This window comes from Culex pipiens, chromosome 3 (genome assembly GCF_016801865.2).
Source record: "Culex pipiens pallens isolate TS chromosome 3, TS_CPP_V2, whole genome shotgun sequence".
Taxonomy (NCBI): Eukaryota; Metazoa; Arthropoda; class Insecta; order Diptera; family Culicidae; genus Culex; species Culex pipiens.
In genome coordinates, this window is record NC_068939.1 from 16,510,126 (window position 1) to 16,528,317 (window position 18,192).

The window sequence follows — 18,192 nt, forward strand, 5'->3', positions numbered from 1 at the left end:
ATTTTTGCACTTTTATTAAATTGTGCACTTTTAGACATGAAATATTAAATGCTTGGACCACAGTTCTAAAAAGGCGTCAAATTTAACTAAAATTATCGTAACAATTTGGCGTAATTAAAAAAGGTATGTTTTTTTTCAAAATTGTGAACATTTTTTTTTGATATTTGAAATGAAGTTATATTCAGAAACAAAAAAGCGGATCTGTTTGTTATAACCCTAGAAAAAACGATTTTTTATTGGATTAAAATTTTATTGAAAACAATTTTTCTATAGAAATTTAATTGTATTTTTTATGATTGTCAAAAATTTGTTTCTTTTACATTACACAGTAGCCAGAGCAGTTATTGTCTCCCAATTCCAATTTATTGAACTAACGGAATCAATCCTGAAATGATTTGAGTTTAAACATCAACCAATTTTGTTGTAAATCCTTTTAAAGATTAAACTTAAGGGATGAATCAAAAATTTCATCAATAGTACCAGTACTTTAAATAATACCAAAATTTGTGTACAAATATCTGGGTGCTTCAAGCTCTGATTGATGTGCACCATTAAGATGAAAAATAAAAGATTGATAAACTTTTTCATACGAAACAATAACCTCCAATAATAAATTACATTTTAACATACTGTGTCATAAGGAGTAAGGAATATTAATTAAAAGAAGAGCAAATTTGACCTAAGAAATATTTTTTCAAAGCAATGCAAATTTCATATGAAACAAGTAAAATCATCAAACTTAAAACATTCTGAAATTTTCTGTGTTTTTTTCTTATGCTTTTTTGAGCTTCCAAATTTATTTTTAAAATTTTAGATAAGGACGCTTAGAGGCGGGATTGGGTCTTAGAGGGTTTAAACCGACTTTTTTGATCAATTTGAATAATATTCATCGACTGTGATTGGACAATTTGAAAATTAAACTGCAACGATAAAAATAATTACGAAAGAAATTTTACATAATTGCTACATTAAATGAAATTTAGATGAGCAAGATATTGAAAAGAAGTAATTAAAACGATGCCTAAAAAAATATCGATGACATTTTTGAAAAGAAATAAAACAGATTACAAGTAAACTTTTATATCATAATAAATATATTGATATTAAATCTATTTAACTTAATTCTACAAATTCATCCGAAAAAACTGTTTTGCTTTGGGTGCATCTAGTCACTACTTGTTTTGATGGCAAGCAATACATCGTTAAAAGTTCATCAACCTCAATCGAAATTGTAACTACACTAGACTGTCTGCAACACAATACATCTATAACAGTTGTCTCAGCAGAAGGATACCGTGGACAAACAATGGTGGGATGGAAAAAAGAATAATAAAAAAGTCTTCACAAACATTGACACAGCGCAAAAGGATAACAATAACTTCCAAGAAAAGTGAAGTTGAAACTCGCCCGCTTCCTAAACCTTAACCTCACTCTTCCTACTCTTCACCTAAACTGTCTCCATTGATAATCCGTTCGCGAGTAACAAAATACTCCCCACGCCTTAGTATTACCCTGTAGGAGTGTGAGTGAGCCGTGTGTCATTTCATTTTCAATTAAAACGATGGCGTCGACGACGACGCCGAGGAAGCAAAAATGTGGAAACAAAAATAAATCACCGAAGGGGAAATTGCAGATCCCCTCACTTCGTCACAACAATCCTGACTCCTGTCCTGCTCTCCAGGAAACGCAGAGTTCAATTGCCTTTTAACCCACAAGAACGGGACTACGGGAACGTAACGTAAACATTGTCCCGGCGTCGTCATCTGACGACGATTACAGCAGTGTTAGTGGGTGTGAAGTTGTTGGAAAAATATTGTTTATTAAATTGTCCTAGACTGTATTAGAGATCTCTTAAAAATGTTCATAAACCATCAAATTTCACATTTTCGCTTGAAATTTGTTGTTAAAAAAATAGCTATTTTTAAATTTTTAAATGTTTAAATCATGAATAAAGATAATTTATAAATCCAAATGAACTTAAAAAATACTTTATAATAAATGAAAGTAGTCACAAAAAATAAATATTAAAAAATCGATTAATTTTAAAATTTTGAAAACAAAAGTAACCAAAAACAATTTTAGCAATAACATTAGTAAAAATTGTAGGATAAGCAAAAATCAACCTTTTCAAAAAAAATCGTCAAAAATCTCCCAATCGAGGGTTAACAGCCGCGTTGCAGTGTCGCGTCGCGCGGTTCGGTGCCCTTTAGGGAAAGAGCGGAACGAGGAGTTGGCCGACGGACGCGAGGAGTAATAGGCAACGACCTACGGCACTACGAGTGATACGACGAGCCTACGAGCCAGACTGGCGACGGCCAAAGTGTCCCTGCTGCGACGAAGTCTGGATGGGAGCCAGGTTGGATTTTTTTTCCCGAGGGGAAGGAGCAAGGAGACTGGGACGGAAAGGGTTACGACAGGTTCACGTGACCATGGTCGGGAAATGCCCTGTGGAAAATGGCGATGGGGCGGGGGACAAATTGGAAAACCAACAAAAGTGGAGAGTTTTTTTGGCCCTGGGGATTGAATTCAACGCCGGTGTAGGCAGTTTTGGGGTGATTTTTTTACCTCATTTTTTTTTTGTTTTGTATGATGGAAAAGCAATCATGAAAAGGGCATTACGAGCAGTTGGTGGGATGTACATTGTACACGGTTGGATGTGATTGCTGAAATTAAGCGTTGTTATTCGATTTCGGAAGAAAATTTGCACTGTAAATTGTTAGAATTATGAATAAAAATAACAAAATTTGATAAAACAACTACAAAATATTGAAAATATTTCACTTTTTCCAAAGTTTTGTGATTGCAGGAAATTCAATTGTTATATTATTTTTTTTCATAAAAAAATATTTCGAGATTTTAACTCCCCTTCCTTTAAATTGTTATCCAAAAAAAAAAAACAGGGGAGCATAAACTAATTCTTGCTAAAATAGAAATTTATATTGACAAAAAAAAAATTTCATCGATATCATACTTAGCACAACGGTTAATTTTGATTTTTCAATCATGGCATGGCATCCATATCACTTTTACTGAACTCTAAATCTCTTTTTAATGAGCCCGTAGATAAAAAAAACTTCAAATTTGTTCATAAATATTTTTATGTCTTTTTTTATTTGGTATATTTTATATTTCAGAATTTGGAAAATGAGGCTTTAAATTTAAAATTTTGACCATGACCAGAACAAAATAAATAAAAAATAAGTTAAAAAATATTATATATTAATTGCTTAAATTTTTATTTGATGAAAAAAAAAACCTATCAATGTTATTCCAGATGAGAAAAACTTTTCCAATATGTTAAATTTGTGATCAATTTCCACACAAATAGTATTGATGATATTTATTATACTATGCAAAATTTGATATTTAAAATAAAATTTTAAGATTAATTTGACGGAATTGTAACTGCAGTGTTGAACACAGTTTTAAATTTAATTGCCTTTCCATCCATTTATTCATTTTTTTTAAATTTCCTTGAAATTTGAGAGTTGTTTTTTGTGTTTTTTTTTTAAATTGAAGATTTTTTTTCGAAATTTCCAGAGACTTATAAAATTTAAAAAATTATGTATCAGTAAATTTTAATATTTTTAAAATAAATATTTGTTTGTTTCGTGAATTTTTTGGAAAAGAGTCTGTTTTTTTACAAATAAATAATAGTTTTTTTAGGCCGTTGCAAATAATTTTCAAAGTTTATGTTTACCCGAGCAGACGGAAATAACTTGGGAATAACGATTTTTGTTATTTGAAAATACTAGGCTAATAACACTTTATGTTATTATAACAGGATTTGTTATTCGTCGTTATGATTTTTTTGTTATTGGATTGTTATTGTAATAACAGACTAATAACATTTTAAGTTATTTTTCGAACAAATCTTTGTTATTATTTTTTGTTATTTTAACAACTAATCCGATCATCCCAATAACAGTCGGAGTTATTCTTCCATAACAAAAAATGTTATTCCAAAGTTGTTTTGGCTTTCAACTAATATTAGACCAATAACAAATTTTGTTATGATAACATAAACTGTTATTAAAATCTTATGCAAAGATTGATTTTTCAAGAAGATTCCATAACACTTTTTGTTATTTTAACAGTCTTTGTTATTGAAATGGCATGAATTTTGTTATTACCGTCTGCCCGGGTATGGCTCTTCAAAATTAGTCCAAAAAATCAGGGAGCAAAAAAATATTTTTTCAAAAAACATCAAGATTTTATTGAAAATAGAAGTCAAATCAACTGAAAACAATCCAAAATGCATTTTTCTGCATTGATAACCATATTTAGCACACGGGTCCCCCACAGACCGTTATTATGCAGAAAAAATTTCCACCCAAACCAATGATTGGACATGGTTTCTGGGACCATTCTGCACCTCTGGGCCAAGTTTCAAAATATTTGCCGGCAGAAATTTCGAATACGGTCAGTTTTAGTATTTTTAGTTGAAATTAAGGGGAAATCGCATGTAATATGCATAGGAAAATTTCAAAGTATCAATGTTTTAACTCTAAAACGTTACTGGTCATGGTTTTAAATTGTACTTACATGTAGTAGAATGATATAAAACGATTTACGGAACTGACTTAGCCGGATTAAGCCTTAGTTTAGTGACTTAAGTACATTATTTACAAGTTTATATCTAAATATTTTTAAAAACTCCTTCATTAGGCAATTTTAAGTCTAGGAAGACTAGATTGCATAAAAATAATTAAAATGGGGTAACTTTGAGCCAAGGGGTGACATTGTACCAAATTTTACGTTTGTTTAATAACTAAATAGCTTAACAATAAGCTCGATAAGCTTGAATTGTAAGGATTACTCGTTGCAAATATTGTTGTCTTCTCCCACAATTTTGAAAAATTCCATAAAAAGTTGAATAAGAACGAAAAAAAACTACAAAGGATTATTTGCCTTATTGTTGTACCCTGACCAGAGTTTTAGGACACAAACTACATTAGAACTTACATCGTCCTTCATATGTAAATATTTATAAGATTAATAACCTATACATATTAGACTAAACTTTTTTTCACATTTTCTTAATATATGCCAGGCTTGTTAAAATAGTAGATGAGTGGTTGCTATAGCATGTTCGGGCTGGATTAAAAATATTTCGATTTTTTATGAAATTCCAATGCACAGCACCGCAAAAACTTTTTTTTTTTTCGCAAAAAAATAAAAATTTCGTCAATACTCATATATTTTGGAAACTAATGATTGCAAAACAACTGGACAGGAGTATAATACTTTTTTAAACACTTTTTTCATTCAAATGTTGAAACCATTGCTCATAAATTCAATTTTAAAACTTTTTTTTATTTTTTGACTTTGGTCAGAGGCGAGGGACGTAAATTTCAAAAAATATTTGCAACAGCCTTATATATCAGTAAAATCTGTTGGTAATTGTTGGTGCAACTTGTCATAAAATAGAAATTTATGGTTGTAATAAAACGGGAAAAATAACAAACGTTTATTAAAAAAAGCATTTAAAATGTTTTTAAATCTTCTTTAATAAATTTCACGAATAGAAGATGGCACAAAACATATTTTCAAATTTTATTTAAATTTTTTATTTAAAAAACTGTTTAAATCAATCAAAAACTTGCCAGAATACCAAATTGGGTGGCTCAAAAAAATAAAAAAAAAATATAATTTAAAGACAAATGAACAATTGGGTTATGATTGAATACAATTTTGTTTAATGAAAACTTTTAAAATCATGAAAATATTTTTTTTGTTTCCTGAAATTTATGGAAAAAGAAGATCTGTTTTTTACAAATAAATAACGGTTTTTTTTAATAGCAAAAAAATGCTATTTAATGATAAAAAAAACCATAATAAGAAAAAATAATAAAGTCTCTGTAATTCTCGAAATTATGAAATTAATTATAGGAATTTTGTAACTTCTCAAAAATCATTAATTAAATTTGAAGGCCAAAAAAACACAAAAAATAAATAAAATTTTAATGACAAGATAACCATTGGTTTATGATTCAAAGAAGCTGTTTTTTAAATAAAAATTTAATATTTTGAAAATAATTGAGTTTTTGTGCAATGATAAAAAAATTAAAATTAATGGAAGAAACTGAGAAAAGAAACCTTTAAGGTAATTGTATTTTAACACATAAATAATTGATTTATTACTACCTAAAATATTTATAATAATAATTATTATTAGTTTTATCAAAGACACTTTTACACTGCAGTGGCAATCGAGTCGTTTTCTCTTTAATGGTAAAAAGTACAATAAGGCATAGAAAAAACTGGAATAATATTTTGAAAAAAAAATTATAAGATTTTTTTAATTTCTCAAGGAATTTATGGAAGAAATCGAGAAAAAAGCTTTTAAGATGTTTGTTTTTTTACAATTAAATAATTGGTTTTAATTATTTACAACCAAAAAATCTATTTAATTATAAAGAGCAGAATGATATTTTTTAAATCACAAAGTCTCTGAAAATTCCGGTATTTTTAAATCAAGTATAGTAATTTTTCAACATCTCAAGGATCATCAGAGTTTTAAAAAAAAGTTTAAAAAAGAATGATTTTTTTTAAATGTAATCAAAAGTACTTTGATCGGTCAAATATTGTTGGAGGTTATAGCCAGTAGCCAGTCTTGAAAAAAGAAATTTGTAGTAGAAAAAAAATAAACAAATTTTTAATTGAAACTGATAAAAAGTTCAAAATTTGAGTGATTTTGTCCATTAAATTATGTTTTTATGAATAAATACTTTGTTTACTTGAATTTTTTCTCCTTCTTATCAACCGCAATAAATTTCATGAAAACCAAAAAAAAACAAATAAATTGCTTAATTTTTATTTCCAAGTGTACGAAATTCCTCGATTTCCACCTGGTTGGCTGCACTCGTATTGGTGTTGCAGCACACATACGGTACCCCACAATGTAAAGCACCGCACAGACCAGACGATTCCTGGACCAAAACAAGAGACAGCAAAAAACTGCAGCACTCAGCAGCGACACACGTCCGGACTGCTGATGCTGGAGTAGGATGAATGCAACGAGCCAGGAAATTTCGTAACGTGACTTCTTTTCGGCTGACTTGGTTTCGTCAATTTGGTGTTCCCTTTGGAGTTATTTTCAACGTGTTCAAATTAAAATCAGTTTCAATTTTCAGACTTATTTTCTTCAATTTTAAAGAATATTAAAAAAATATCCAATCAAATTTTCTTTACGCCTTATTTAAAACTTACAAAATCTACAACAAAAGCTTCATCCCCTCAAAACAAACACATTCACACGACTTACAATGGTCCTTATTCCCCCCGCGTGTCAAAATTCCTTTTTTGTGAAATCATCCCACAGGAGTCAAAGCCAGCCCAAAACAAAGGGGAAAATTTTCGTCCTGCAGAAACGATAATGCCGCAAACGTTGCAATGTCTCAATGGGGAAGAATTCGAGTGTGAAAAAGAGTTGCAAAGATCAACAAGAATTTTTCCCCATTTTTTTTTACAAAAAGAGAAGGTGACACACACTCACACTCTCGCTGCGCGCCTATGACCGCGCGGAAAAGCGCCGGGAAAGCTCCGCCTGTCTCGGTGTCCTCGTGGAAATTGAAGGAGGTGGTGGGGTTGGCATTCAAAGCGCGCCCGCCTGGAGCGTCAAGCGCACCGAGTTCAATGACCGACCTACTCAACCATTCATTGTTGGCATGTAATATTCAGGAACCGACCACGTGTGTGTGTGTGTGAGAGAGAGTCACACATACAAAAGGGAAAGGGGTTGTAGAATGGTGTGTGCAAAACGACGACGCGCGGCCTTTATGGTAATGTGCAAAGGTGTGAATGCACTTTTCGTCAGAGTTCGAGGTTGTTCTTGCAGCACAACCGCCGCGCCGTGGTGACGCGTCACGAAAGGAGTAACCTGTAACTGTTGTTGTTAGGGTGGTGGTAGTGGTGCGGTGTGACAGTGAAGAGGAGAATGCCGGTCAGTGAACCGTGTGTTTACCATTGCGTGATTTATTGGCGTTTGGTTGAAACTTTGTAACCTTGTTATTTTATAAATACCATAATTAAGGCTGGTACAAATATTTTTAAAAGTTTTTGTCAATTCAAATCGTCCCGAAAAATCAGGGGGCAAATAAAGTATTATTTCAATAAACTTTCAAAATTTCTATTTGAAATGCATTTCCCTCCACTTAAAATTATGTTTAAGCATGTTTGAGTTTATTCAAAAATACTTCAATTTTTAAAAATTGACGATCTACGGTACCACATGTTTCCGTCAAATCTTACATTTTTTTCAAACAATGATAATGATTGCAAAGCAACGGAACTAGTGTAAAATGCATTTAGAAAAACTTTTTTTATTCTAATGTTGAGACTATAGTTTCTTTTGTTTTGAAAATTAAGAAATATTATTAACATTCATGAACCTTGAAAAATAAATGATCTTGGAATTTGAAAACCATTTCTGTTCGATTTATCTGGATTCTTTAAAAATTTCAAATTATTTTAATAAAAGGTTTGGATTAAATGATTTCAGCCATGCCATGTCGATTATAACAAGATTAAATGTGCTTGGATTTGGTTGAAATTTGGGCTGAGAGTTGCCTGGCAAAAATCGTATTTTTTGTTAGGCGAATAGGGTGGGCCAAAATAACTGCGTTTTTGACAAATGTCTCAAAACAATTTTTTTGTAGAAAATCTTATGGAACAAGGAAGTTTCTTATAATGGTCAAATCAAATTTTGCTTATTTGTAAAATCCTATTGAAACAAATATGTTGTTTTTGTCTTGTATGTTGATGTTTAACGCAACAAATCTGAAAATGATGAATATTTATTTGCAGTTATTATTTTATGATTTTTCGTGGAGTTGCTAAATAATTTTATCAGATTTTCTAGTGTGGATCTGATAATTTTTAACTCTTTAGGCCATTGAAAATTTTATTTCAAGTTTGTGTCCCCCATCTTCAATTTTTTTTCCATAAAAATTTGGGGGCAAACAAGTAATAATTGACTGAACTTTGGAAACTAAACCTGTGAAATCAATTTTGTTGCATTCAGAATACATTGTATTTAACGTATTTATGCATATTAAATCAAATAAACATAATTTATTTTTTTCTAATTTTGGTACCATTGAAAGGTTAATACCAAACGTAAATGTTTAGGATTTTTTTTATAAATTCATTGATATTTTGCTTATTCTTGACTGTAATGTAACGATGTATTGTAGAGCTTTTTGAGATACAAGAACACAAACAAAAAAATGACAATTTATAAAGTAAAATTACACATATTTCTGAAACAAAATGTGAACTCATCTCAAAATTTAATATTTTCAAGATTGTCAACACTTTTATGCCATTTTTACCAAAGAAAAGATGCAAGAAAGTGTAACGATTTCAAAAATTATCTTTGAAAATTTATAACTTGTTTTTGAAAAAATTTATTCTTGCAAAAGAATTGCAAATTTCTCTTTGGCAACATTTTAGAATATTTTGTTTTTTTTTTTAATTTCATGCTGTTTTAAAATTTGTTAACCGAATCAAGGTTCGGTTGAGTAATAAATTTAGGTTATGTTGTTGTTTGTGAGAAGTTTTAAGTTTTGATATTCGATGTTCAATTTCACGTGGTAACAGAAATGACTTTTTCCAGCAGCTTTTTATGCTTTTCAACAGTAAAGTGAGACAAAAAAGTAACTTTAGTTTTTTTATTTGTCAAAAATTACATAAAACCAAATTTATTTGTTTTTTACTTTCCTTCTTTCATTATATAAAAGACTGTTCAAGTCTAGTGTTTGAGTACACATAACATCAAGTTGAATTTTGGAAAGTTGAAAATTTGATTGGTTGAATATTTCCCCTTTTTTTGAATAGTTTAACTTTGAAAAATGGTATGAAGTAGGTAAAATTCAGCAGAATCTAATGCAAAATTAAACACTTTTTAACACTAAATCTGTCACCATTCCCAGATGTAATATAACGATCATTTTTTTTCTGAGTATAAAGAGTAGTAAAATGAGATTGTAATGATTTTTGTTCATAGAAATGACACTTATATGCATGAAACTACATACTTCTGTTATAAAATTTTAGAAAATTCTAAAATTTTAGAAAATTCAGAATACAGTTGAATGCACATAGTACAAAAATCATGGTAATATTACATCTGGGAAGGGGTACATCTTTTATGTCAGAAAAAATTTAATATTTAACCTCTACTTTTTCAGCCTAAATTGAGGGAAAATTAAATCTCAAAAGTGGTAATATTCAACCTTCCAAAATTACAGCTTGATTTTTTTTTTTACTGTGTAATTATTCTCGAAAACCACAAATGATTTTTTCTTCAATTTTTTTCAAGTGGCTGAAACTTATTGGAGCGCTTTACAGTAAACAAAAATTAAATTCGGAAGGTTGAATATTACATTTTTTAAGGTGAAATTTTACCTAAATTTACACTGAAAAAGTGACATTACAAAAGTGGTAAAATTACACATTTTCAGAGGTAAAATTACCCATTTTTTCTGACATAAAAGATGTATCTCTTCTTAGATGTAATATTACTATGTTCCATACGATTCAAAAAAGGTATGTTGCATCATTGGTTCATCCAAACAATTTTGGCAGCTTTCCAAACAAAAATGGTTTGTAAATATTCAAAAATCCATAAGAAAAGAATTTCTCAAAAAAAAAAAAATAAAAAATGATTATGCGGATCACAAAAGCAAGGAGAAATATTTCTGTGATATTTCAGATTTTTGAAAAAATATTAAAAAATTTTCCAAAATAATTTTTAAAGCAAAACATTTCCCAAGATATTTTTTATAGCCAAACAATGTTTCTAAATCAATTGAAAACAAAAAAATGCATCAAAATCATATAAATAGTTGACAAGATACAATATAGAAATTGAGAAAATCAAAATGTTCAGAATTTAGTAAACAATTAAGACTATAGTCTTGATTTTTCAACTAACTAAAATTTTCGACTAAAATCGTAAAAAAATCTGTGAAATTTTGCAATTTTTCAAATACAAATAATTGCAAAATTTCAAAATCCAGAAAAACATTTCAAAAGAACAACAATTTATGTTTTAGGCCTTTTGAAATGGTACGACTAAATTCTCTTATAAAACAAGGAAAAACGATTGATTAAAATGTTGAATTGAGGAAAGTATTTTAACGAAGAATTCATTTTAATCTTTGAACAAATTCCCAAACTTTAAAAAGCCATATTTTGTAAACATAGTCTTTTCCCCTTCTCAATTTCACCAAAAACCAAAACATTACGATTCCGTTTCACCTTCAAGCTCTAAGCCACGAGGTGCGATTTAAATCGCTTTTAGTTTTTTCGTTATTTTCAAAACGTTGCCTTTTCCCTGTCTGTCTGTACTTTTCCAACTATTTTCCCACCCGTTTTGAAGTTTAAAGGTTGTTGACACTTTGTGGGCCTGTAAAAAGGGGGGTGGTCAAACTTTTTCAAAAGGGCATTTTCTGGAAAAAAAAGTCAATATTTGAAGAAGTTAATTCAACAACTTATCTCAGTTAAGAGTAAATAATTAACACATTTTCAAAAGTTCGTCCCGAAGAATCGTTCTGAATGGGCCTGGTGGTGCAGCCCACATACACTTTGCTACAACACGACGCTAGTGTTAGAGAGCGGTGGTGTTTGTTTATGTCGGGTAAATATCGGGGCAGAGAAAAAAAGGGGCTTTGATTTTGAGTTTGGAGGCCTAATGGATGATGGTCGTCCCCCTTAATGAAAGTGGGTGAAAGCGAGGGGAAGTTCAGGGCAAAAGTGCAACGTTGTAGCTTGGTGGTGTGAGTGGTTTTTTTTCGCCCTGACACAACACAGTTTGTATTGAGGGGCTTTTGTGTGTTGGGATAGGTTAGGGTTTTGGCACAGGTACAGTACCAGCAGCGGCAGTTGCTGCTGGAAAAGGTCATCGACTTGAACTCGAGGAAGCTAATGGAAAGGAGTAAAAAAATACTGTTTTAAAAATTTGAACCCGTTTGGCCTATTGCGTGCTGGTGCGGGTTCGCGGAATTTGACACAGGAGGATGATGGTTTTGCTGGTGGCGCCACTTTCCGTCAGGTAGGTTCGCGGACATTCTGGAGGTTATTGACAGGGTCTTGAACTCCTGATTGGCATTGTTGTGGGGGGTGAGGTGCAATGGTAAATGTGGGTTGGCTAATGGTAATATCGCTGATTGACACTTACCGTGACGCTTTATTTGATGCCCATAGATTGTGATTTGTGTTTCTGGAAAGAGAGAAAAAAGGAAATTGTCAGTGATGAAGGGATTGTAAAGAATATATTTGAATAATAACATTTACATACACTATAAAATATTGTGTAAATTTAGAAGGTGTAAAATTGGAAAGTTCAACATTATCTATATTATGACGTACACAGAAAAAAAGTTGAATTTCGGAAGGTTAAAAATTTGGTTGCTTGAATATTAATTCTTTTGAATTTTGAATTATTTTGCCTAAAAAATGTTTAATGTTTAAATATGAACTTATGAAAAATGTTTAAAATACACAGCAAATAAAGTAGTAATCCAGCTGCGTGTAAAAGGCCTGGGTGTAAAATAAATTTTGCATTATTTTATGAAATTATGTGTAATATTACACCCTGAAATATGTAGCCCATCAGTATGGGAAACCTACTTGACCGAAATGTCAAGCTCACATATACGTTTATCCTTTCCATTTTTCATCGGTCTGATGGCCGAGCGGGCTAAGGCGCCAGTCCTAACTGTTGGTGCTGGGTTTGAGTCCCGTCGGTTGCAACTTTTTTTTTGTGTTAACAAAAATTGTACATGCAACGTGTAATATTCAGTGTTTATTTTGACGAAGGTGATGTGCATGCTTTTGCATGCGATTTTACCATCGGATTTTTTGCTGTGTATGAACTTATGAAAATCCAGCAGAATTGATAAAAGATAAACAATTCCTGATGTAAAATAACACATTTTTTGACACAAAATCTGCCACAATTCCCTAATGAATATTAACATCACCTTTTTCTGTGTATAACCTCAATTAGACTGGGAAAGTGCCATTACAATAGAATATTGGTAAATTTACATTTTTCAGATGAAAAATAACACATTTTTCTGACAATGAAGATGTATGCATTTACAGATCTAATATCACCATATTTTTTATATCGTGTATACGTTTTTTTACAAAAAAAAAAATCTCAAAAAAATTGGGACCACACTTCGAAAAAAAATTGTAAATTATGTTAAAATATGTTTTTATCAATTCATTTATCCTCCACTGTACAATTTATCTTGAATGTTATTTTTTTTTCTCGAATTCAAAAGTTTTTTTGTCTTATTTAATGTGTTTTTTTCATGCATTTAAAGTATTAATACTTTCATTTATCTTTTTTTTATTTTGTATTGTAGTTTCATGCCAATTCCAGAATTTCCTTTCGTTTGCTGTTTTTAGTAATATTACCGATTTTACCGTACTTTTTTTCAAAAATTAGATATGAAAATTAACCTAAAACTTTGAAGTTGAAGCAAAGGGTGCCAAAGCATAATATGGGTCAAAAATTACTGCATACATATTTTTACGTAAAAAGTAGTGAATAATAGTTTGATAAACAGTTAGTAATAAGGCCGTTGCAAATATTTTTCAAAGTTTATGTCGACACCCCCCCTCCCCCCTTCAAACTTTTCCGAAAAATCAGGAAGCAACAAAAATATTTTTTTCAAAAACTCAAAAATTTCAATAAAAAAGAGAAGTCTTATCAACTGAAAACAATCTAAATGCATTTTTCTGCATTGATGACCATATTTAGCTTGTTTGGGCTCGTTTTAAAATATTTTGAATTTTTATGGTATTTCAAAGTACAGCACCGCAAAAACTTTTTTCCTCGTAAAAAAAGTTCGTCAATACTTAGAAATTTTGGAAACTTATTATTGCAAAACAACTGGACAGATGTGTAATACATTTTAAAACACTTTTTTCATTCAAATGTAGAAACTGTGGCTTGTTATTTCAATTTTTTAACTTTATTTTTTAATTTTTTGCCCCTCTCGACTTTTGTTAGAGTCAAGGGACATAAACTTCAAAAAATATTTGCAACGGCCTAACAGCACAAAAAAATATTTGAAAAAAATACGGACAAAGTGAAGTTTAAAACAAGTAAAATTATCAAACCAAAGATTTTCGCTGAAAAAATAAGAGTTTTACTTTAAAATATATTAAGACATTGAAAGTTTTATTTCAAGTTTTTTCTTTCAAAGATTAAACAAAAAACCAGGAGCAAAAAAATTTTGCATAAAATAAATATTTTCCTTTAAAAATCTTCTACAATTCATTGTAAATAATTTAAAATAAATTGTATAATTTTTATTTTTGGATTTTTAATCGAAATGGGTACTTTTAATTTTAGATCCTCAGATTGGAAAATGACACTAACCTTAGGAACAAAATTATTTTAATAAGTTAATTGATATTTTGCAATGTTTTTTGGACAAAAACTTAAAATTTGTTTTTTTACTTCTTGACCATGGCCAAAGTCGACTTGAGCTAAAAAAGGCTTTTGGGTAAGTATTTGGAAAACGCTGAAATATTTATTTTGCTTAAAAAGAAAGCAGGCTGATCTGTTTTAATGCTATTTTTTTTAAATAAAGTAAGAGTTCTTGACAAACAATTTTACGACATTTTTTATGTTTCGCAAAATATTTACTAAACAAACTTTCAAAAGCATATTAGAGTCAAAATAATTGAATTGAATTTTTATTTCAAATTGAGCAATATTTTCAAATATTTTTGAAATAAATGTTGTTACGACGTAAAAACCAAAATTCATGCTATTTTCAATAAATGAACTCAACTGCCCAATTTTTTTTCGACAGATTCAGGAGGTCATTTTGAGCAACTTTTGTTGTTCAAAAAACTTTACTTTTCTTGTTTTATGTTTTTTTTCTGTTTTATTTTTAGTATTTTAATTTGCAATAATCTTGTTTAGTATATTATTGTTTTTGGTAGTATTTGGCCTTTTCTGCCAAATCAGTTCATTACATTTTGCCTTTAAATTTTTTCACGTTTTTACAGTCACTTTTACAATTTTTTGCTTGTTTTTCACATTTTCTGCTATAGAATGGAAACATTATCATTTAAATTAGAAAAAAAATTGTATGAAATTGTAGAAAAATGCGTAGTGGCATAGTCTGGAACACTACAAAAACTACTGCATACTTTTTTTACTTAAAATATAGGAATTTTTAGTAAAAATCACAGCCAAGGTTGACGCCTACAAAAATGACATTTATAAAAACATTGGCAAAGTCACATAAAAAAAATCAAACTTCCAACCCTAAATTTATTTTTTCCAATGCTTTAAAAAGATCAAAAATTGATTGAAAAATGGATTATTGGCGAATTTTTAGATCGAAGCCCATTCTAGAGGCAGGTTTGGGTTGTTGAGGTAAATCAATGAATAAATCAATTGGTTTCACAAAATAACAATCGAATAAGCAGAAGCTAAAAACAAGCCAATTTTTCAAATGTTGAAGCAAAAAGTAACAGGAAATGCTTTAGACATCAGTAAATCTTTTGTCAAAAATGTGTGAAATATTAAAAGAAAAATTAAAATGACAATTATTTTTGTAAAGATTTTCTTTTTTTTAATATGGTCTTGTTTGATTAATTAAAAAAAGGTCATAATTGATTAATTTACCAAAACATGTTGTTTTAATTGTTATTTCGTTTGGCATTCGCATGCTTTTTCAAAATAAATTTCAAAAGTTTTAATGTCAATTTAATTCGGCCCTTAAATTTCAGGGAAAAAAATATCAGAGATGGATAAAAACTTAAAGAATATTCAGGACTTACAATCAATCTTTTAAAAAGATTAAAAAATCAAAAAATATGTTTTTTTTTTGCGTTTCCATTTCCACTCTTCTACTTCCAAGACAAACCTAAAATGGCAAAAATAACAACCGCAATAACAGTGCCATCCCTTAATTTGCATACCGTTAGTACCGTTCACAGCAAAGAAAAAATGGTGAAAAGCAAACGCTTCGGACTTCAGTTTTTTTTTCCTTCTTTCTTTTTCCTTTACTGTCTTCGTACCTTTTTTTATCCATTTCATTTCCTTCTTAACATTGCTTTGGCAATGCTTGCTAGACAATAGTTTTTTTAATGTTTTTTTTTGTTTTGTTTGTCTGGATGACCATACAATCTATTATTTTTGATGTTTAAAATTTCGTGGTTTTCATTGTTGAATTTTCAATTTATTACAAAAAAACGTGACTTTGGCGAATTATGAGGCATTTTTAGAACTTTTGTACTGAACATTTTTAAATTATAAGCAAACAAACCCAAGTTCTGTGTAATCCGATACGTGGAGTCACGTCTTTGAAACAAACCTCAACAAAAAGCATAAAAAAGGTAAAAACGAAAGAACGAGTTCGTGTGTGTGCTCAAAGAATGGACCGTAAATAGATCCATTCAAAAGAGAATATGCCACGACAGCTAGCTAGGTACAAAGCATTTCGTTAGAACAACACACGACATCAAACGAAAGCAACACAGAAGAAAACAACAAGAAGAACAACTGTAGACCGCCGTGACGAAGAGTACCGTTAGAGGACCGTCCCAAAACTGTTTGTGGTCCAGCCCCAGGTCGGGCAGGTACTTTTACGGATGACAGTTAGGAGAAGAAGAGAGAGAAAAGAGAAGGCGAAAAGGAAGAAGATTCACGTAAATATTGTTTTGTTTTAGTGAGAAAGAAATTATTTGGCTGAGACAAATATATTCAAAATTCTAAATTTTTCCTAAATAGTGTCATTTGTTGTCTCTCCTAAAATCAAATATTTTTGAAAGTCTTCTTTTTATTTGATGTATAATCAATAATTTTATTATATGTCAATTATGCAACCATCAACCACCCCACCAACACCACAAACGCTAAACTTCCCACAAAGTTCAATGTGAAGGCCCGAAAAAAAGTTACGACTCCGTGACGCGAAAGCTTCCTCCAAGAGAAAAGCTCTCTTCATTTTCGCGCTTGCACCACTACACTCTCACGGCCTACTGCCGGCCGGCCGGCAAAAACAAGTCATCCAAAACCGACCGACCAAAAGGCCGCAACCATTCATCGACCGACACTTGCCGCGGAGTTCATCCGGTCGAATGAATCATGCATGAACATGTTCATGCCTCGCTCAACTTCCTCGTGCTTCGTCGTTTCGCTTCAGTTGTTTCCTCGTGTAAGAGTGTGAGTGTTTGCGTTTTTTTTTTTGCGCTTGCCGTTCTTGTTCTAGAGTTCTGTTCCGAGCTCCAAGTTCCCGAGATCATTGAACTTGCCCGTGCCCAACGAAATTGAAAACACATCGCGAGCGAGCGAGCGGAGGAGCTTCTTCGGGCAAACAAGTTACAGAAGATTTGCGTGTTGTTGGTCAAGGTGTGCTCGTGTGCGTTCTTCCATCAAGAACGGACGTTCTCTCGAGGTCACATCGCCATTTATTGCGTGGATTACTCAACCGAACTCTTCGTCTTCGTCTTGCTCTTCGCAATTTGTTTTGTTGTTGTTTCTTTCAGAGCGCAAAAAACTTGGCTCTTGACGTTTTGCTGCCTCATGTACGCAAACACAGCTTCGGCGAAAAATTCCTTCAGGACCGTCAAAGTCAAGATGCTGCTTGCTTTGTTTTGAGCTGATCTCAACCGAAAAGATGATGGCACCCGCGGACGGTTACGTCAAACGAAGTAGGCGAACCTGGTGAACGCATGGATTTCGGAGGAGGAATTGATTTACGAAGCGATTAGCGCGAACGCGAGTTTGCAAACACTTTGGAGTGGTGGTAAATTGTGATTTGGTTGTCAAAATTGTCGGAGGAAGAGGTGGGATGAGTGATGGGACGTGATTAATCAAGTGAGATGAGCTGGTGGAGACGAGACGGAAAACATGTTAATCTGTGTTTTGCCTTCCTCACCTTACTGAGGAAAGGCTATAAAATCACTCGAAAACTGAACTTCTCAATTAGACCTCCTAGACCCACCTTCATGTATACCTATCGACTCAGAATCGAATTCTGAGCAAATGTCTGTGTGTGTGGTGGGATGTTGATCAAAAAATTGTCACTCGATTATCTCGACATTGCGTGAACCGATTTTGTCCGTTTTGGCGCCATTCGATCCGTTTTGGGGTCCCATAAGTCGCTATTAAAAAGTATGCAGTTTAGTTAAGTACTTCAAAAGTTA

General features: G+C 31.3%; 1 protein-coding gene across 2 annotated transcripts in view; it reads right to left on the bottom strand.

The window, feature by feature from the left end:
* LOC120413444 (uncharacterized) overlaps positions 1–18,192 on the bottom strand; it is a 99,765-nt gene that overhangs the window by 65,931 nt on the left and 15,642 nt on the right. For both annotated transcript variants that reach the window (XM_052709654.1, XM_039574274.2), the window contains exon 2: positions 12,185–12,226. The gene's annotated coding sequence lies outside the window, so the exon portion shown is untranslated. The remainder of the gene's footprint in view (positions 1–12,184; positions 12,227–18,192) is intronic.